Source organism: Lissotriton vulgaris, chromosome 1_1 (genome assembly GCF_964263255.1).
Source record: "Lissotriton vulgaris chromosome 1_1, aLisVul1.2, whole genome shotgun sequence".
Lineage (NCBI taxonomy): Eukaryota > Metazoa > Chordata > Amphibia > Caudata > Salamandridae > Lissotriton > Lissotriton vulgaris.
Window position 1 is genome coordinate 238,684,754 of NC_141685.1, and position 19,256 is coordinate 238,704,009.

The 19,256-nt window shown below is 50.0% G+C and overlaps 1 non-coding gene across 1 annotated transcript; it reads right to left on the bottom strand.

Moving 5' to 3' along the window:
• Positions 1 to 2,659: 2,659 nt before the first annotated feature.
• Positions 2,660 to 2,732, bottom strand: TRNAT-UGU (transfer RNA threonine (anticodon UGU)). Its single transcript has one exon. It is a non-coding gene; the product is annotated as a tRNA-Thr (tRNA).
• Between the last annotated feature and the right edge of the window lie 16,524 nt (positions 2,733 to 19,256).

Here is a 19,256-nt window from a genome sequence, read left to right on the forward strand (position 1 = left end):
GCTTGATAGATACCCACCGGTTATGCAAAATTGGCTGGCTAACCTGTTAGCCGCTTATAATCTGGAGAAACCTATATATGCTCGGAAAGGTATGAGGGGTAAGATGCGAGGACTAAGAATCTGGGAGCCCATAACTAGCTGGAAAGATGCTTTGGGCTCGCATTAAGTGTGTTCATATCTGATTGTCGCTAATAGTGTATAGTTTTGTTGTCTGTTTATGTCTTCCTCTTACCCTCACTTTTTCTTTATCCCTTTTCCTTGTTTTTTCCCTCTTGGCTTTGAGTTTGGTTATTTCTCGAATTTAAGAGGCATTATGGAGAAAAATGTACTGTATATATATATAAAGATATTTTGTAGCGCTTGAAATGACATGAAATGCTTAAATGTACAATGTGCATAAATTGGGAAAATAAAAAGATATTAAAAAAAAAAACAATAGGTCTCGCGTAAATGCGAGTCCTATTGCATTGCAAATGCTTGTTTGTCGTGGGATTGACTGGGTGAATTTGCACTCTTTTTTTGTCTCGTACAACATTTTGACTGACCAAAACATGGCAGTCTCCAGAACACATGCGCAATACAGACGTCAGGCGGCCACCACTGTTGTCTGTCAAGTTTGTAACAGCCTAGAAGGTGTTCTGCCCGGAGATGGACTTATTAATGAGTGCAGGCCATGTCTCATTCCCAGTAATTAGTACCACCCTGCCCAATCCATGCTTGGGGCTCAGATACTATAATAAAAATGTCCGCTTCTCCCAGCAGCTGTAACAACAGGGGAGGCCTGCACCGGAAGTCACAGTGAGTGCATGAGCGCGTGGCAGGTGCGCGAGAACGCCACTCTCCTGCCCGGGGACCGATGCCCTACTGTGGCGCTTGCAACACGTTGGCCTCTGCTGCCCTTCTCAGGCACCTGCAGTGCTGCCCTGCTGCCTATGGGAAGCAGCGTGCTATGATTGTGCTGCCTATGTGAAGCAGCTGGCTGTGCTGCTCTTCTGCCTATGGGAAGATGCCTGTTGTGGTGTGCTGCCTGCTGCAGATGGGAAGTGGCCTGCTGTTAACAGCAGCAGCCTCAGCAGTGCCCTTCGATGCAGTTTGCATTATAGGTACATTTATGCTTCCTGTGATAGGCGCTGTGCAGTGATGGGGCAGGTAGCACACCAACGCTCACCGGGATGAGCAGCTGGAGTAACTTCATGGGCCATTATGCTGTGAAAGGTCAGCCATTGTGCCTGCTTGCAGCTGCATACTCTGTTGATCCAGTGGAATTGTCTGTGGAGGAGAGAGGTGGGTGCAAGGTACCGTGATGATACAGTGAAAGTCCTGTTGTGATGTGATGGAAGTGATTGTTTACCCTGTTGATGCAGTTGTGGTGGTCATGAGAGGGTATGTGTTGTAGCTGTAGTTTTGGGGTCTATGGGGGCATTGAGCTGTGATGAGGCAGTTGTAGTGCCTGCATGGGACAATTTTCCAAGAGGGTGCAGTGCTGATGCTTGTTTAAAGCAGAGCCCCGTGATGATTGAACAGTGGGGGGCACTGTTGCGTGATGGTATACGTGTGGCACACTGGGTAGGACACAAGGTGTGCCAGTCTTTAATCAGAGGTGGTGGCTGTCTGTGAAACGCAAAGAACTGTAATGAGGCAATAGATATGTCATTGATGCCAGTGGGGGAATTGTGCTATAATGGCAAACTGCTGGTACCCATGGGAGGAATGGTGTTGCAGTGGCTTCTTAGGGCCATTACTGTTTCTTTGATGGTGGGTGTTTCTGTATTACGTAATAATAGGATCCTTTCTATGCAAATTAAGTTTGGGCTGAAAATGTCCACGCCGCCCTCCTCCATCTACCAAAGTTACGCAGTGGATTTGGTGCTTCAGTTATAATTCATAGGATTATAAGGTTCAGGATACAATTTCATGCCTATCTAATGTTAAAACTATACAGAGAAGGACACCCTTGTGATGTCCCTTGCATTGCATTGCCCACTGCCCCTCCTGTTTTGTTGACCTAGATAGTGTTGGATAATTTTCAAGGCACACACAGTGGTCAGTAAACACACATCCTTATTGGCTAATATTTCTTTAGTGCTCCAGTGCCGTCAGTGAAGGGTTTGCTATGTAACACTCTATATTAGTGCAGTTGCAGGCGGTCATCTTTCCCCCTCAGTGCTCTTACCACTTGTTCCTGCCCCACCACTTGCTTTGCATTCTTTCTTCTCTCCTCTTGCTTACCAGTCCCCCAAACCCCCTACCTTGCTGCAGTAAGTAGAAAGCTGTGCAGGGCTAGGTAGGTGGGGAACAAGTGTGTGATCTTGTTAAGTTATTTAGATGATTCGCTTTATCCATAGTAGTTAGTTACATATAATAAAAAAGCACCATGTATGACTTTCTTGTATATAAACATTAAAAAATGTTTATGTCTAACATGATGATACTCTAAAACAACTACAAGTCTCTTTAAATTTCTATCAAGGCCAGTGAAAGGCGGTACTACTAGAATAGTAAATGTTTCGGCACCCAGGCTAATATGCTGCATAGCGAAATACATATAAGGTCCCAAGGGCGATACTAATTGCATTGCAAAAGCTTGTTTTACTTTATGACAATCTCAGCAAATGGACAACTTTTGCTCTAGAAAATAAGGGCCAGAGTAAAATATGCGAGGCCCCAGCGAGATTTGAACTCGCGACCCCTGGTTTACAAGACCAGTGCTCTAACCCCTGAGCTATGGAGCCATCTGCGCGGTAGTGCGTCACAGCCATGATTACAAGGAGGAGCAGCCGCACCTGTGGGAGGAAGACGTGTTATTGTTCTCCACTGGCGGAGAGTCAACAAACAGGGAGAGAGATGTGGGTACGTGGGGAGGAGGCAGGGAAAGAAAACAGGACAGGCAGGATGTGAACCGTGCTGTGTCCAGAGGCTGCCCCGCCTGACTGCACAGTGTGAGGCACCACAAGAAACGCGCCCTGCTCTGTGCACAGCGGGAGCGGCAACCACGCGGCTGCTCGATCAAATGCACGTTTAAGAAGGTTACAGAAGGCAGTGTCTGCTGAATATAAACCAGCGACAGAAATAAAGCGCGCACAGCATTACTAGCAGTATTGTTACTTCTACATTTTACTTTCAAAGCGTTTCGTGCCCTGTACTCGGCGCTTGCTGCGCGCGGAGCTGTTGGAGGCACGGTGCGGGTGTGATGAATCCAGTCCCGCTGGTGGTGCGCGCGACGCTTCCTTAACTCTTTCAGTGATGGCTGTTTATGAGGCGCTTGTTTCCCGATCATGGAGGCGAGGCTGGGAATTGGGATAAAGCGCGAGGAGGGCTTTTCAGCTGGTGACGTAACAAAACATGACTGCCCCCCTAAAACTCCCATTTCTCACGGATACTAGTCAAGTCAAGTCAAATGATTTATATAGCACACTACATACCCAGAGGGTCTCAAGGCGCTTGAAGAAGGGTGGGGGAATTACTTGTCGAATATCCAAGTTTTAAGTTGTTTTCTGAATGCTAGGTGGTTCTGAGTGAGGCGAATGTGAGTGGGAAGTGAGTTCCAGGTTTTAGCTGCCAGGTAGGAGAAGGATCTACCTCCCATGGTGGTTTTGTTGATGCGAGGTACAGTAGCAAGGGCTTGGTTGGAGGATCGTAGCTGGCGGGAGGGGGTGTAGAAGGAGAGTCGTGTGTTAAGGCAATCGGGTCCAAGTTCGTAGAGTGCTTTGTGAGCGTGGGTTAGGAGGCGGAAAGTAATCCTTTTATTGACGGGAGCCAGTGGAGGTTTTTCAGGTGACCAGAGATGTGGTCTTTACGCGGGATGTCTAGTATGAGTCTGGCTGAAGCGTTCTGAATGCGTTGGAGTTTTTTCTGGAGTTTTGCGGTGGTACCGGCGTATAGGGTGTTTCCGTAGTCCAGACGGCTCGTGACCAGAGCGTGGGTGACAGTTTTTCTAGTTTCGGTGGGGATCCAGCGAAATGTTTTTTTGAGCATGCGAAGAATATTGAAGCAGGATGATGAAACGGCGTTGACTTGTCTGTACATGGAGAGTGAAGAATCCAGGATGACGCCCAGGTTCCGTGCGTGGTACGTCAGGATGGGTGCTTTTCCAAGGGCCTCTGGCCACCAAGAGTCATCCCAGGCGGAGGGGGAGGTACCTAGGATAAGGACTTCTGTTTTGTCTGAGTTCAGTTTTAGTCGGCTGTGCTTCATCCACTCGGCTACTTCTTTCATTCCTTCATGTAGGTTGGTTTTGGCCGTGTTCGGGTCTTTGGTGAGTGATAGGATCAGTTGAGTGTCATCAGCCTATGAGATGATGTTGAGGTTGTGTTGGCGTGCGATGACCGCGAGGGGGCTCATGTATACGTTGAAGAGGGTGGGGCTGAGTGAAGATCCTTGTGGCACGCCGCAGATGACTTCAGTGGCTTCAGACTTGAATGGTGGGAGGCGGACTCTTTGGGTTCTTCCGGTGAGGAACGAGGTGATCCAATCCAGTGCTTTTCCTTGGATTCAGATGTTTCTGAGGCGCTGTAATAGGGTGCTATGACAGACTGTGTCGAAGGCTGCGGAGAGGTCGAGGAGGATGAGGGCGACTGTGTCTCCATTGTCCAGTAGAGTTCGAATGTCGTCTGTGGCTGCGATGAGGGCGGTCTCAGTGCTGTGTTTGGCTCGGAAGCCGGACTGTGAGGAGTCGAGGGATTTGTTGGTTTCGAGGAATGCGGCGAGCTGGTTGTTGACAGCTTTCTCGATGACTTTGGCCGGGAATGGAAGGAGCGAGATGGGGCGGTAGTTTTTGAGTTCGGTGGGGTCAGCTGTGGGTTTTTTCAGAAGGGCGCTGAGTTCGGCATGTTTCCAGCTTTCCGGGAAGGTGGCGGAGTTGAAGGAGCAGTTGATGACGTCTCGGAGGTGTGGTGCTATGATGGAGTCTGCTTTGTTGAAGATGTGGTGAGGGCATGGGTCTGTGGGGGATCCTGAGTGGATGGAGTTCATCAGGCGGATGGTGTCCTCAGTGGAGATTGGGGTCCAGTCATTAAGGATGTTCAAGGGGGGTGAAGGTCCTGCAGAGGGTTGGGTGGGTTGGTCTCCGGGTCGGTTGTCGAAGCTGTTGTGGATGTCTGCGATTTTGTTGTGGAAAAATGAAGCTAGGGAGTTGCAGAGGGCTTGAGAGGGGGTGATGTCGTTGGAGTTGGCTGAGGGGTTGGTAAACTCTTTGACGATGTTGAATAATTCCTTGCTGTTGTGGGCGTTGTTATCTAGTCGGTCTTTGAGTGCGGCTTTCTTGGCAGACCGGATTAGTTGGTGGTGTGTGCGGGTGGCGTTTTTGAAGGCGTCCCTGGTGCTGGTGTTTGGGTCTTTTTTCCAGGCCTTTTCGAGGGAGCCACAGAGTTTCTTAGATTTCTTAAGATCGTTGTTGAACCAGGAGGCGTTCTTGCTGCCTAGCTTGATTTGGCGTTTTTTCAACGGTGCTAGGATGTCGGCGCTGTTGGATAGCCATTGGGTGAGGTTAATGGCTGCTTCGTAGCATTGTGTTGTGCGTCCGGGGTTAAGGGCTAGGAGGGTGGCGGTGTCGTACGTTATGCGGGATGAGTGCGGTTTGCGAGGACCAGGGGTTCTGGCGCTGGGCGCAGTCCATGCGCGGACCACGCCCAGCGCCAGATGACGACTTGGTCGTCATCTGTCGCTATAGAAGATGGGGGATGACGTGACAAAAAGTCAGCGGGGTTTTTGGCACCCGGTCGATATACCAGATCCATCTGCTACTGCTGCAATTGGATGGCCCACCTCTCAATCCTTGGGGGTGGGTGAGGTGCTGTTCCTTTGAAAAGTGAGAGGAGTGGCTGGTGATCTGTTACTACTCTGAAGGGGTGGCCACTCACATATAAGTGAAAATGATTGCATGCCCATTTGATGGCCAATGCTTCTTGTTCTATTTCTGAATAACGGGCTTCCGTTGCTGTAAGTGCTTTGCTTGCCAAGGCAAACGGGACCCAGGTCCCTGGTTCAGTCTCTTGGGTGAGTAGGGCTCCCAGGCCCACCGGGCTCACATCTACCAGTAGCTCTGTTGGGCGGGTAGTGTCTATGTGCGCCATGGTTGTGCTGGCTAGTAATGCCGATTGTACTTGTTTGAACGACCTGTCTTCCTTTTCCGTCCACTGCCAGGGAGTTTCTTTCTTTTTTAAGTGTCTCAGTGGCTCTGCAATGGTGGCAAGGTTCGGAATAAAGCGTCCGCAATATGTCGCCATTCCCAGAAAACTTCTCACTTCGGAGGCGTTTGTCGGCATGGGAGCAAATTGGATAGCTTGTGATTTACGGGGGTCCACCTTGACGCCTTCTGACTTCTCAGCTAAACACACACCCAAAGAAATCAATAGTCTTACAGAAGAACTGGCACTTTTCTTTGTGGAGAGTCACACCATGTTCTGCCAGTCGCTGAAGAGTGGCTCGGAGTCGACGGTGGTGTTCTTCAATTGTCGATGAATGTATGAGGATGTCGTCACTTACATTGAAGACTTCTTGAAGCCCCAATAACATTTCTCTCACAGTATTTTGGAAGATTTCTGCAGCTGAAGATATTCCAAAGCTCAATCTTTTGTAGCTCCGAAGCCCAAGTTGAGTCGAGAACGTAGTAATATATCTACTCACCTCCTCAAGTGTTAATTGATGATATCCAGCGTTTAGGTCTAATTTCGAGAACAATTGTGAGCGGTTGAGGTCGGCCAGGATGTCATCAACCGTTGGTGTCAGATATCTTTCTCTTTTTATTGCTTGGTTAGGCATTCTCATGTCAATGCAGATTCGGATCTTTCCCGTCTGTTTCGGTTTTTCCGCTATTATCATGGGTGATACCCAGGGCGGTGGACCGGTTACCTTTTCAATCACCCCTTGTTGCTCTAGTTTTAGGAGTTCTTGCTCTACTAGTGGCCGGAGATGAAAAGTTATTTGTTGGTGTCTTAGGGCAACCAGTTGTACTGCTTTATCTATATGTAGTTGTACTGGTGGTCTTCTTATGCTTCCTAGTCCTTTAAACAGTTGCGGGAACAGATCCAGAATGTCATCGGTTTGGAGAAGCTTTACTGCGTTTGCGAACGCAATCAAACTGAGGTCTTCGGTGGTATGACTCCCAACTAGTATATCCGCCTCCCTATCAACCACATGGAAGGTTGTCGTGACTGTTGTGTTTCTGACTTCACCTGGACCGTCATCTTGCCTTTCAGGGGCAGCGGTTTCTGGCTTCCATATGTTAGAATCCTGATTTTGGACGGCGTCAGTTGTGGTCTCAGGTTCAGCTTTTTGTAGTGTTGCAAACCCATCACATTAACAGTAGCTCCTGTGTCGATCAGGCCAGTCACCGGAGATCCATCAATCTCAATGTTGCACTTGGGTTGCGGTCGTGGTCTCTTTTTGAGGTCGCCTGCAAACGACACGAAATAGCATTCTTCAACTTCCTAGGTGGATGAGTCATCCAGGCGCTGGTTGTGGCGAGTGGGCATTCTTGTTGATCGTGAAGTTGTGGGTTCTTCTAGCGATAGATTTCTCACTGCTCCCATCGGTGTTCTTCTCCCTGGGTTGCCTCTACCTCGCGAGCCTCCTCGATACACGCTCGCAAAAAGGTTGGGGATACCACACTTGGAGCACGTCTTTCCCCTTGCTGGGCAGCTGTCGATGGGGTGCTCATCCCTCCTGCAGTATCCACACTGTGACCGTCGCTTTGACCTGATGTGCCACCTTCCTCGCTCGCCACGAGATGGTGTGTGAAGGGCGTCCACTCGCTCTGCTTTGACATTAACGGCTTGCTCAATTTGTGGGTGGAGCGCAGTTTCCATTTCTGTTGCTCGGATATCTGACAACTCGTGTGAGCGAGCAAGGATCAGAATTTCTTCCAAAGAGATGCTGGGTTGTTGAAGTATGAGTGTCTGCAGTGTCTTGTTGCCGCAGCCTCGGATGAGTTGCGCCGTTACCTCCTTGGTCTGATCGTCCTCAGTGCACGTGCTTGCTAACTCTCTGAGGCGCGCATGATAGGTGTCCATTTACTCTCCTTCTCTTTGTCTGGCTTGCCTGACTTTAAATCGCTCATAGTGAGGGTTAAGCTGGGGGTCAAAATGGGTGTTTAAAGCTCTAACTGCTGCATCATAGTCAGTGGGTGCGCCAGTGTTCGGAAGGTGCTCAAACAGTTTGTATATTTCGTCACCAGCGAAATGTAGGAGCAACGATCTCTTGACTGCTCCGTCGGTTTCTCTCGTTGCCACAAAGTAATTGTTGAGGCGACCAACCCACACCTTCCATCTTGGTGATGCAGTGGCTGGGTCAATTAGTTCGCTAAACGTCGGGTGTGTGGCAATTTGGGAGTGTATAGTATGTTGTGGCACAGGTGGGGCCACCACCTGTGGAGCTGCTTTTGCCCCTGGATTCGACATGCTGTCCTCCTACCTGGTAATGGCACCAGCCTATCACCACGTGCTTTGGACGTTCCCAGTCCCGAATGATTGTGGGTTTTTTTTCTTTCCTCTTGTGTGGGGCTGTGTTGTGTTTGCCAGTGCTTGTTGATTTTCTTATGCCCCACTATGCGTGCTCTCACTGCGGGGTGATTTTGTGGCACCTTTAGGCTGGTCTTGCTGGTATCTGGTGCTCCCTTTTTCCTCTCTGCTAGTCTCTATGCTCAACTGGTGTTGCCTTTGCCAGTGCTTGTTGATTTGGGTTGCTATAACACTTATTCAACACTGCTGCCGTGTTTTACACCACTCGCGCGGTCTTTGATGCGTTTTCCAGCATCTGCTCAGGTCTTGGCAGCTGCTCGCTCCCCCTCATGTGTCCTCTTCGGTTCGACCAGCCGTCGATCGGGTCCCTGCCTGCTCCTGCACATGCGCGCACTCAGGGTGAAGTCCAGGACTCCCGGGCAGCGTCACGATGCTCCCGGGCGGTGTTTACAGAGCCCGTGTCTTCCAGAGCGGAGCAAATCGAGCGCTGAGCGGGCACTTGCACGCACTGCCGGCGCTGCACTCTGCTCACCGCGGGTTTTTACGGATGTCGTCGCTCTGCTTCTTCCGCTGCTGGGCTCAGCTGGGCTACACACTCTCTGGCGCCGGACCTGCTTGCACGGTGGGTGGCATTGCTTCACGGTGGTTGTGTTTTAGCGATCCCACCTTTGTCACCAGTGTAGGGTTCTCACACTTTACCCACGGCCACACGTCATATGCAGGCCTACGCTGCGCAGCATAAATAACGAGACAGGCACTCAGTATTACTCGTCCGAGCCGGAAGTCCCGAGCGACCCCGGCTCATTTATTTATACCCTCAGGCCACGCCTGGCCAGAGAGTGAAACATTGTGTGTGGGTGCTTCCGGGGCTCCACCTAGCCCCGGGTGGACAACTAGACCGTTACAGCCACAAATCTTCATGGAAAGAGGACTATACATTTTCGTTACAGTCGACATCTTGGACTATGTTTTTGCATTAACATCATGCACAATTTTACGTATTTGATTCGTACTGTAATTGAAATCATGGTTGCATATCATACATTTTGGTTTGAGAAAAATAAGGACCCCCTGGACACTGGTGTAAAAAAACTTCTAGGGCAGGGATAACAGCATGTAAGAAAAAACCCTAGGCAGTCAACAAATAGGCAAACAAGTAATATAAAGTGACAGCGAAAAAAAATCATACATGGAAATTTAAAATACAAATAATCATGATTTTAATGAACAAAGATAAAAATCATATCAGTAACTGGTATAACCATTACCATATGATAATAAAAATTAGTTAAAAAACATACAATTCATACATTTATTACATCATCATGTAAAGAACATTCCTACAAATTAATATAATTGGTATCAGAAAGGAACAACACTGTGGCGAGTAAAAACTCAATGCGCGATTTCGGCGTGGACAACGCTTTCTTCAGGAGACACACAGTGATATCTGAAACATATATATGAAAGAAAATTCAATTACAATATGTTCTAATGTAGTAAACCAAAACATTTGACAATCACATTAAAAAACACTTTTACTAGATCTAAAACTACTTGTTTATAAAAAGGGGAACATTTTCGCTGTCAATTAATTTAATATCTTATCTTGTTTCCACAGCATACATGATAAAGCCATGATTCAAAAGATTGTGCAGTACTCCAAACTAAACTAAAAATGCAACAGAGGAAATACAGTCAATAGTCCTATTGATAATTATCACAAAGTCATGATATAACATAGAGATGCTCCCACTAAACTTTTGATAATTATAACATTTTGATAATTTTCACAGTTTATGGAATTGATCCATTAACAATTTATATGTATATAAGACTCAGAAGCTTTTTTTCTTATTTCTTGGATTAAATTTACAGTTTATGAAGAGTTATAGGACTTTATACAGGAAAACACACAATTAGATCCTGCAGGTTCGGCAGAACAATGGCCGCAATGGATATAATCCTAAAATACATATAATACCCAAAATCAATTTTCAATCCTATATATTCAAACTAATGCAATTTAGGGACAATATTAATTTCCCAAAATAATGGGTGCCGCATAAATACGTAGTTGTGGAGCATATAGAACCATAGGTATCAGCCATGCAAGTAGTGCATTTTTCCAAAATATTAACAATTTTTTAACGTAAATGTTTAACTTAATCTACATAGTATACGAGTCCGTGCTAGGAATCACGTTTTTGGATGCAGTTACAATCTACATCATACTCATCTCATGATTTAAATTAAAACTAAGGAGATATTTTTGGGGGTTAAAACCTTTATTAATAATTCAACCAGTTACAAATATGGGCCTATAACCACCAGGGCCAGCCGCTAATCAGTTTCATCACAGCAAGTCAGTTAGGACAAGACTCGGCCTCCCGGGAAGCGAATGTACCACAACTTCAATTAAAACTGGCTATAGAACATACCATGCGAATGACAGGATTCTAAAGGCTCCATTTTACAATATAAAAATAGAAGGATCAGGTGCCATACAATATCACAAAGTCGCATAAAGGGCAGGCAAAATAGTAGGATTTCCACAATTAGATCGATCTCATTTAAGACAGTGGCGCTAAGGCATACAATTCAGGATAAACAAGCATACAATCACAGTTCGCACCAGTTAAGCGCCCGCCCAATGATACTGAAATACCGTGAAAAGTATAGGCACAGATAAAAAAGTCGATAATTGACAAAAGAATGGACCCACTACGCTGACCTGAAAAGGGAAGAAGCGAAAGAAAAGGAAAGGAAAGATACAAAAGAGAAAAAAGGCCATAGAAACAATAAGGAAAAACAAAATTCCCCTCCCCCAACCCCCCACCCTGCACCCCTGCAGATGACTAGGGCCTACCCCCCTAGCAGCGTGCCTGTCGCCCCAAATAACTGAAACCCGAAATATAGAAAGAACAAAGAGAAAGAAAGAAGAACTAAACCCCCACCCTAAAAGTAGAAATGGAGGAGGGCTATATCATACGCATTCCCGGTCTCCCCCCACCGCCTTAACAAAGAATCCCCCACAAAGCTGACACAATCGAGCAGACCACAATAGAAAAGTACACCGGAGGAAACTATAAACCCCGCCTCGGTCTCCGTTAACCTAGTAAAGCAATCCCGTTACCAATGAAACCATAGTGTAAAACCCCAAACAACAGTCTCAGCCTTGGCCCCGTCGATCAAATTTGATGATTCCCTCCGATAAGTAGAGCCCCATCGTCAAATTGTCAAAATATACACAGAAGTTGCCGAAATATGGTCTGTTAATTGGAGAAAGGATGGAAAATCCCAAAGTAGACGGCCGGTTCCAACGATGCCCCTCCCCGACTCCAAGGCCAGGCACTGTCCCATCCGCCATCTTGATGGACCAGCTGGGAAGGGGGTGCGACACAATCCAACACAGTTCACAGTTCCGACCAAAAGTTTCCAGAATGGAAACAGCAGTTAAATGTTCCGACGACTGCGAAACCCAAGATTCCGACCATATAGTTGAAACGCCAATCTCAGCATGTTTGAACAGTTCCACTTCTGTAGGGGCAGGCACAGCTCCAAGCACCGGGTCTGAATGCACCGCTGGGGTGTCTGTCGGGAGGTGAGCTGGCCGCCGGGTCCTGGACAACGAGTCAGGATCCGGTCCGACCCTCTAATTCCATCCGCTGCCGACATCAGATTCCAGACCAGGGCCTCCATAGTCACCTGAAGTGCCTCGCGGGCTGCCAGCACTGATCGCAATGACGGGCCGCACTTAGCCCACTCCGCCGGGTTCCGCATAACATCAGGCATAGTGATCCCCACGGAGAGTCGCCTTCCCCGGGGTAAGATCAGTCGGAGCAGGAATGAACCGTGAGGGACAGATCGTCAACATGCGTCAGTGCGCGCCAAGTCTCCAACCCAAAGGCACCGGCGATGCAAACGCTAGGCCTCCGGGTCAGGGACCCCCACCACACCGCCTCAGGCGTCACTCGTCTTCTCACCTCCGATACGGTACCAGGCTGCAGATCGGCAGCAAAGCAATCCAAAAGATGTCGAAAGTTCAGTGGACCGGACCCTGCCGCCCTCACCGGTCCGCTGTTGTTCAACTAGGACCCGCTGGACCAGCACTGGAGATCCCGGCTTCCGGACTGGGTTAGGCCTCAAATCAAACCTCGACATTACTCCACTCCACAATGTCGGAAAAGTCTCGGGATCGCTCCCTCGGACTGCAGATTAGTTCATATACACGGATATGGGGCGGGAAATCAGGATAGATGACAGGATCTTCGAGCGAAAGACGGAGGTCAGCGGAGCCGGGAGACTATGCGGCCATCTTGCTTGCTGTCATAGCTCCTCCGAGAAAAAAAACTAAGGAGATTTAACGTTGTAACGTTATCACTCACAATAACAATCATTATGTATCTAAAGCTCAGATTCTCTATAAGCAGATAAAAAAGCTGATGTAGATTCGTATGTCTACATACCTGATATATAAAGAATGGAGTGAACGGTAAAATCAGGAATGTGATGATATCCACAAGTACCCATAAGTTTAAATTTTGAAATTCCTCGAGAATTAATTAAAAAACAACCTATTTAGGGCCTAATCAGGGCCACATAAGTTAAAAGAAAATGAGAGAGAAAAAGCGCAGCCCTAGCGTCAGAGGATATACCTTAAAAAGTAGCGCCGTGTTCTCTATACATCAGCATACTCTAATTACGATGCTTATTCATTGCAGAAACATCGATCCTTTTGATGGCCTCCTCCGAGTGGGTAAACTAGGCACAAGGAAGTAAAAGGAAAGGAGGACCGTGAAAAACGCATTTTTATAAAAGGGGAGGAACAATTAAAACGATCAGGGCTTATTGACCGAAAAATATCTTAGAGTTCGGCCACAATATAGGAGTCTTAATGATACAAGCCAGAAAACCTCCCGCGGGTCGCTTACCTTTAGAATTTAAATTAAGAGCAGGATAATGCTCTCAACGTAGCAGGGTCGCGACGTGTAGATCCGTCTCAAAAGTGGAGGGGCGGAAGAATGTTCAAAGTTGCCGCACTGAACCGTTCGCTTAAATACTTCATTTAAGAGTAGCTAAATGCCTACATCCGATGAGATAGGGGAAATAGAAACGGGACTGAGAGCCTCGATTTCCCGGAGTTTCTGGTGATACTGAAGACGGACTCCTGCTAAAGTGGCAAAGTACAATAGACACCAAGAAGTGACTTCCCGATGTATTTTCGGTAAAAATAAAGCCACGTCAAAAAACGGGATATAAGGATAAATTGCCATATAGATAAGCAATTGATGATTGGAAAAATTAAAAGAAGATGTCATAATTCTCACATAACGAGATTCAAAACTCGCTCAGGTCAGAATGACAGATCTAATTGGTATTGTTAATGTGTCCAGTGACACAAAGGATGGACTGTCCAGTGTAGCCCTCAGGAAGAGGCAAACTACTTTAATAACTAGTCAAAGAAATAAACGGATAAGAAAACAATTAATGAGGACAAATTGCCATGTCTATGTATAGTCGATGATTGGAAAATATCATATACATAGAGGTGTCCTACACTTCTAAAAAAGGGGGGTGGGGGAGAAAAAAGGGGGGCCGGGGGGTGGAAAGTACAGATACCCCGTCAGAAAATCACAATTTTTCTTTAATTTTTCAATTTAAAACACTAGATCTAGTTGAAAAAAGAATTATTTAATGATGACCCCATATACAATGCATAGAGGTCAAGGATATGTTACACTAGCACCTAATATATACTATACCGATTTTCTAATACATATGGCTAATCCATTACAACTAGAGAGAAGAACAACGATCCAGAGTCATGTGAGAAAAAGCACCTATTGTTGATGTAAAGAGATACGAATTAGAGAATAGCATTCTCCCACGGGATTTCACCATTTAACCCGTTTTTAAAAGTGCCCAAGCTGAAAATCCAAAAGACGGGGGCGTGGCTACGCAAGCGGAGATGGCGGTCGCAGCTTGTTAGAGCTCCCGCCGGCCCGCCATTAATCCTTCCTGTTATCCTGGTCCCCGACCCCAGAACCCACAGCCACAACGGGGCGGTGATCGCCGAGAACACCAGGACTCCTCCGGTGTGCCCAGCGGAGGTCCGACGTCCCGAAACAGGACGGAGCCGCGAGGCGCAGAGTGCGGCCTAGAGGGTGGAGGTACAGCAGGGGCCTCGATTTTGGCGCTCCCCGGCCGGGGAGCAGTGCACTGCATCGCCGGGCCTAGTGACGGCCGTGACGCCCGGAGACCCAAGGGGCTGAGGACACGGGGGAGTCTCTGTGCTCCCTCTGCAGGGGCCCAGTCCTACGCGAAGGAGAAGCAGGGACGGCAGACGACCGGGATCGGCTGGAGCGGCCTGGTGACCCGGGCGCAGCCGGGACCTCAGTTTTCGCGGCCCAGTGCTGGCCGGGGCCTGCAGGCGAGACGGGGGTCGGGCGCCCTGATATTCCCGACCGGCGGTGGTAGACCCACGACGTGGATGGACTGCGGGGAAGCTGCCAGCAACCGTGAGTAGTGCCCCCCCCCCCACAGAAGGGGACGCCAGCTCTCTGGCGCAACATTCATTATAGCTATCCACCCTTCCGGGGGGGGGCTGCTGCTCGGAGGAGACCCTGCTCCTTGGCGGTCACTGGGGCCGGCCACATCCTGACCGAGACATTGGGCTGCATCGAGACGGACCCACCAGGACCTGCCCGGGGGCCGGTCGTTGTTTTCCCTTGCCCTCCATAGACCTTAACAAGAGCGGTCGGGGTCCCGCGCCTTCTTCCACCTTGGGGGCCCCCCCTTTTTGCCCTCAGTAGTTATGACCAGAGGAGGTGGTGGCCCCGCCAAGCAAGTAACTATCGACAAATTCACCGGGCCCAGTGGGGGCGCTGGCTCATCCGGGGGTGCTCCGCCTGGAGGGGGGCCGGACAATGCAGCCCTTATGGCGGCCATCACCCAATCGAGAGACATGCTAGACGCCAAGATCGGGGCGGTAGGCGCAGATGTGACCTTATTACGCCAAGACCTGAGGAACGCAGTGGCGCGCATTACAGAAACCGAATCCAGGGTAACGGTGGTGGAGGAGGACGTAACTACCCTTAAAAAGAGAATGGCGGCGGTGGAATCTGCGCAGCGGATCACAGCACTCCGGGTAGAGGATGCCGAAGGGCGGGCACGCCGCAACAACCTCCGCTTTATTGGCTTTCCGGAGCGCTGTGAGAAGGGCAACATGGAGCACTTCCTCACACAGTGGCTGGAATCATGGATGCCCCCAGGGACGCTGTCTGCTTGCTTCATTATTGAGAGAGCTCATCGCGCCCTGACGCAGAGGCCGCCTGAGGGCGAGCGGCCTAGGGCGGTGATCGCCAGACTACTAAATTATCATGACAGAGATGCTGTGTTGAGGGAAGCTAGAATCAGGGACGCCCTCCTATATGAAAACCGTAAGATCATGATTTTCCCTGACTACACCAAACTTGTGCAACAGCAGCGTCATTCCTTCATGGCCGCCAAAGCAAAATTGAGGGGTCTAAAGCTCCAGTATTCCCTGTTGTATCCGGCACGCCTGAGAGTAATTTTTCAATCACAGACATTGTTTTTTGATACGCCGGAAGACCTCTTCAAATGGACGGATGAAACGGTGCGGCTTAGACCGAACTCGCAACCGGGGCTCAATTCGGGCTCTCCAGAGGGCTCACCACGGGCTCAGCGAGATCAGACGTCGAAGAAGGGTCGTGCCAAGCGATCCAAATCGCGCAGACGCGCGGCCTCGGTCGATGGCACGCAGAGCAGTGGCAGAACCGAGGACTCCGAACAATCTGGGACAGACCACTGAGGATTCCGGGGCCCTCCCTCTCCCTTTCTACTGTCACTGCCGTGACTTCTGGTCGGACTCACCGAGTCGTCTGGGCCTCAATGACTGCTCGGCACTGCTGCCGCCCTGGGGCAGTACTTCTTCTGTCCTCTAATTGAGAATGGGGTTGTGGGGTGGGGGGTTCGGGGACTGCGTGATGGTGGCTACCACTCTCCCTCTAGAGAGGGAGACAATGTGGGAGGGGGGTTGAGCTTCCTGTTTCGTTTGGGGATGTTGGGATCCATTGGTATGGGTGGGCCTGGGCCCTATGTTCTGGGCTCGGGACCACCCATGCCGCGACAGGTACTTCATGATTCATTGAGGTATAGGGTTGGGGGTGGTGGGACGTGGGCGGTCGGGGTTAGGGCCGCTGAGTTGGGGTTGGGGACTGTTTGGGGTTGCGGGACCGAGGGGTTGGGGACTGTTTTCTTTGGGGTTGATAGAGATATGCATGTGTGTGTTGCAATAATGTTCCATATGGCGTGTGGTGGGTGGCGCGGGAGTGGAGGGCTCGAGTGGTGGATCTTAATGGACCATGGCTGAACCGACTCATAGACTTCCGGAAGACGCTATACGAGTGATTACGTGGAATGTCAGGGGGCTCTTAGATAAAATCAAACGTGGGGCTGTGTTACGCTGGGGGAAAAAAGAAGCTGCAGATGTCCTTTTACTTCAAGAAACCCACATGATGGGCACAAAGGCTCTGGGCCTACAGAGATTTGGTTATCAGCAGGTTTTCCATGCTGGGTTTTCCAGGGGATCCAGGGGAGTAGCCATATTGATCCACCGCAGGGTGGCCTATATCCACGAGAAGCAGTGGGTGGATCCTCAGGGTCGCTACCTGTTTATTAAGGGCATGGTGGGTGCAGAATCGGTGGTGTTTGGCAGTGTTTACGCCCTCCCCCCCCTCCAGTGGGCCTTGGCCGAGAGGTTGTTTGCTGTATGGGAGGACGTCTCCGGATCGTTAGCTGTGATTGGGGGAGATTGGAATGATGTGATGAATGTAAGCGTGGATCGCCAAAGGCGCCAAGAGGAAATTGAGATCCCGCCCCCCTCCCCTTCGTCCTCCAGATTGCGTGCAATGAGTGAGGGATTGGGCTGGGTGGATGCGTGGCGACATATGCACCCCACAGCCCGGGAATTTACCTATGTCTCGGCTGTACACGGCTCCTTCTCGAGGCTTGATTGTGTGTTTGTGCCTAGGGAATGTTTGTGCAGGGTGAAGAGCGCGGACATCTTGCCGAGGGGCCTGTCCGACCATTCCCCCGTCTCGATTGGAGTGGAACTCCTCCGGAAAAGGCAGCCGTTTCGATAGAGGATGTCCTCGTGGCATCTCCTTCAGCCGACGTATGCTAATCACTTGCGTGAAACTATTGACCATTTCTGGCGGGAAAACCTAGTGGAGGGTGCTGATGTAGGGATGGTGTGGGAGGCCATGAAGCCTACCATACGGGGAGCAGATATTGCATGGTGCTCGGCGGCCCGTCGGAAGCGTCGAGAGCAGATTACAGAGGCGGCTGCACGGGTAACGACTCTGGAGCGGGAAAGCCGTGAGGGGGGTGATGAAGTCGGGATACGTCTGCTTCTACAGGCACAGCAAACCTACGGGTCCCTCCTGATGGATGAGGCCAAGCAGGCGTGGCTGGCCACCAGAAGTAGGATATATCAATGGGGGGACAAGTCCTGCTCCATGCTGCATAGATTGTGCCAACAACACTTCCAACCCCTCCTGCTGCCTGGTCTCACGAATGGCGGTGGGGAGGTTATGACTGACCCGCATGAATTAGCGACGAGTTTTGCCACATACTACTCCACCCAATATGCCCCGCGTGACCGGTTGTCAGATGACGACTTGGCCCGATTTCTCGCGGAGCTGCCGCCTGTGCCAATATCTGATGAGACCAAGACGGCCCTAGATGCACCCCTCACAGCTGAGGAGTTGGGAGACGCACTGGGGCAACTTAATACTGGTAAGGCCCCCGGCCCAAATGGCTACCCTAGCGAATTTTTCAAGAAATTTCATGTTCAGCTTGGATCTTATTATCGCCGGGCGCTGGAGGCGGCGCGTACACAAGGGGTGCTGCCCCCGGATTGGCGACATGCCAGTATAGTGGTCTTCCTGAAGCCGGGCAGACCCCCAGACAGTCATGACTCATATAGGCCCATCTCTTTGATTAATGTTGAGGCCAAGATTTTGGCCAAGGCCCTGGCGAACCGCCTGGCTCCTCATATCACCGACCTGGTCCATCCTGATCAGGCAGGTTTTATGCCACACAGGGCAACGCGGCATAATATCCGTCGCGCTCAGGCGGCGATTGACGCTGTTGGGACTCTGGGGGACCGGGCAGCGCTGCTGCTGGCCGACATTAACAAGGCCTTTGACTCTGTCAGCTGGTCGTACCTGTTTGCCTTGCTGCGCTGTCTCAACCTGGGCCCGGTCTTTCTATCATACGTTCGGCTCCTCTATACAGACATCACGGCCTCGGTGCGGGTCGCCGGGGCTGTGTCCGAAACGTTCCACATCGGCCGCGGGACCAGACAGGGTTGCCCTCTTTCCCCCTATTTATTCGCACTGGCCATGGAGCCCCTAGCTGCCAGAGTGCGCCAGGATGCACTGATACGGGGCTTTCAATGGACTGCCACCCTATCAGACAAAATAGCGTTGTATGCGGACGACGTCCTCTTCTTCCTTACTGACTTGCAGCGCTCGGGCCCACGTGTCCTGGAGGTGATGCAACAGTTTGGGGAGGCCTCGGGCCTATATCTGAACCTTCATAAATCCACATTGTGGGTGCCGGAAGGGGGCGCCTTGGCGGACCCCTGGGCCTCAGGGCTGCGGGTGGCTACGACCGGGCTGAAATATCTAGGCGTCTTTCTCTCGGCCTCGGCGGACACTGCTTGGGACCATAATCTTATACCAGTCTGGGAGCGGGTACAGTCGGACATTA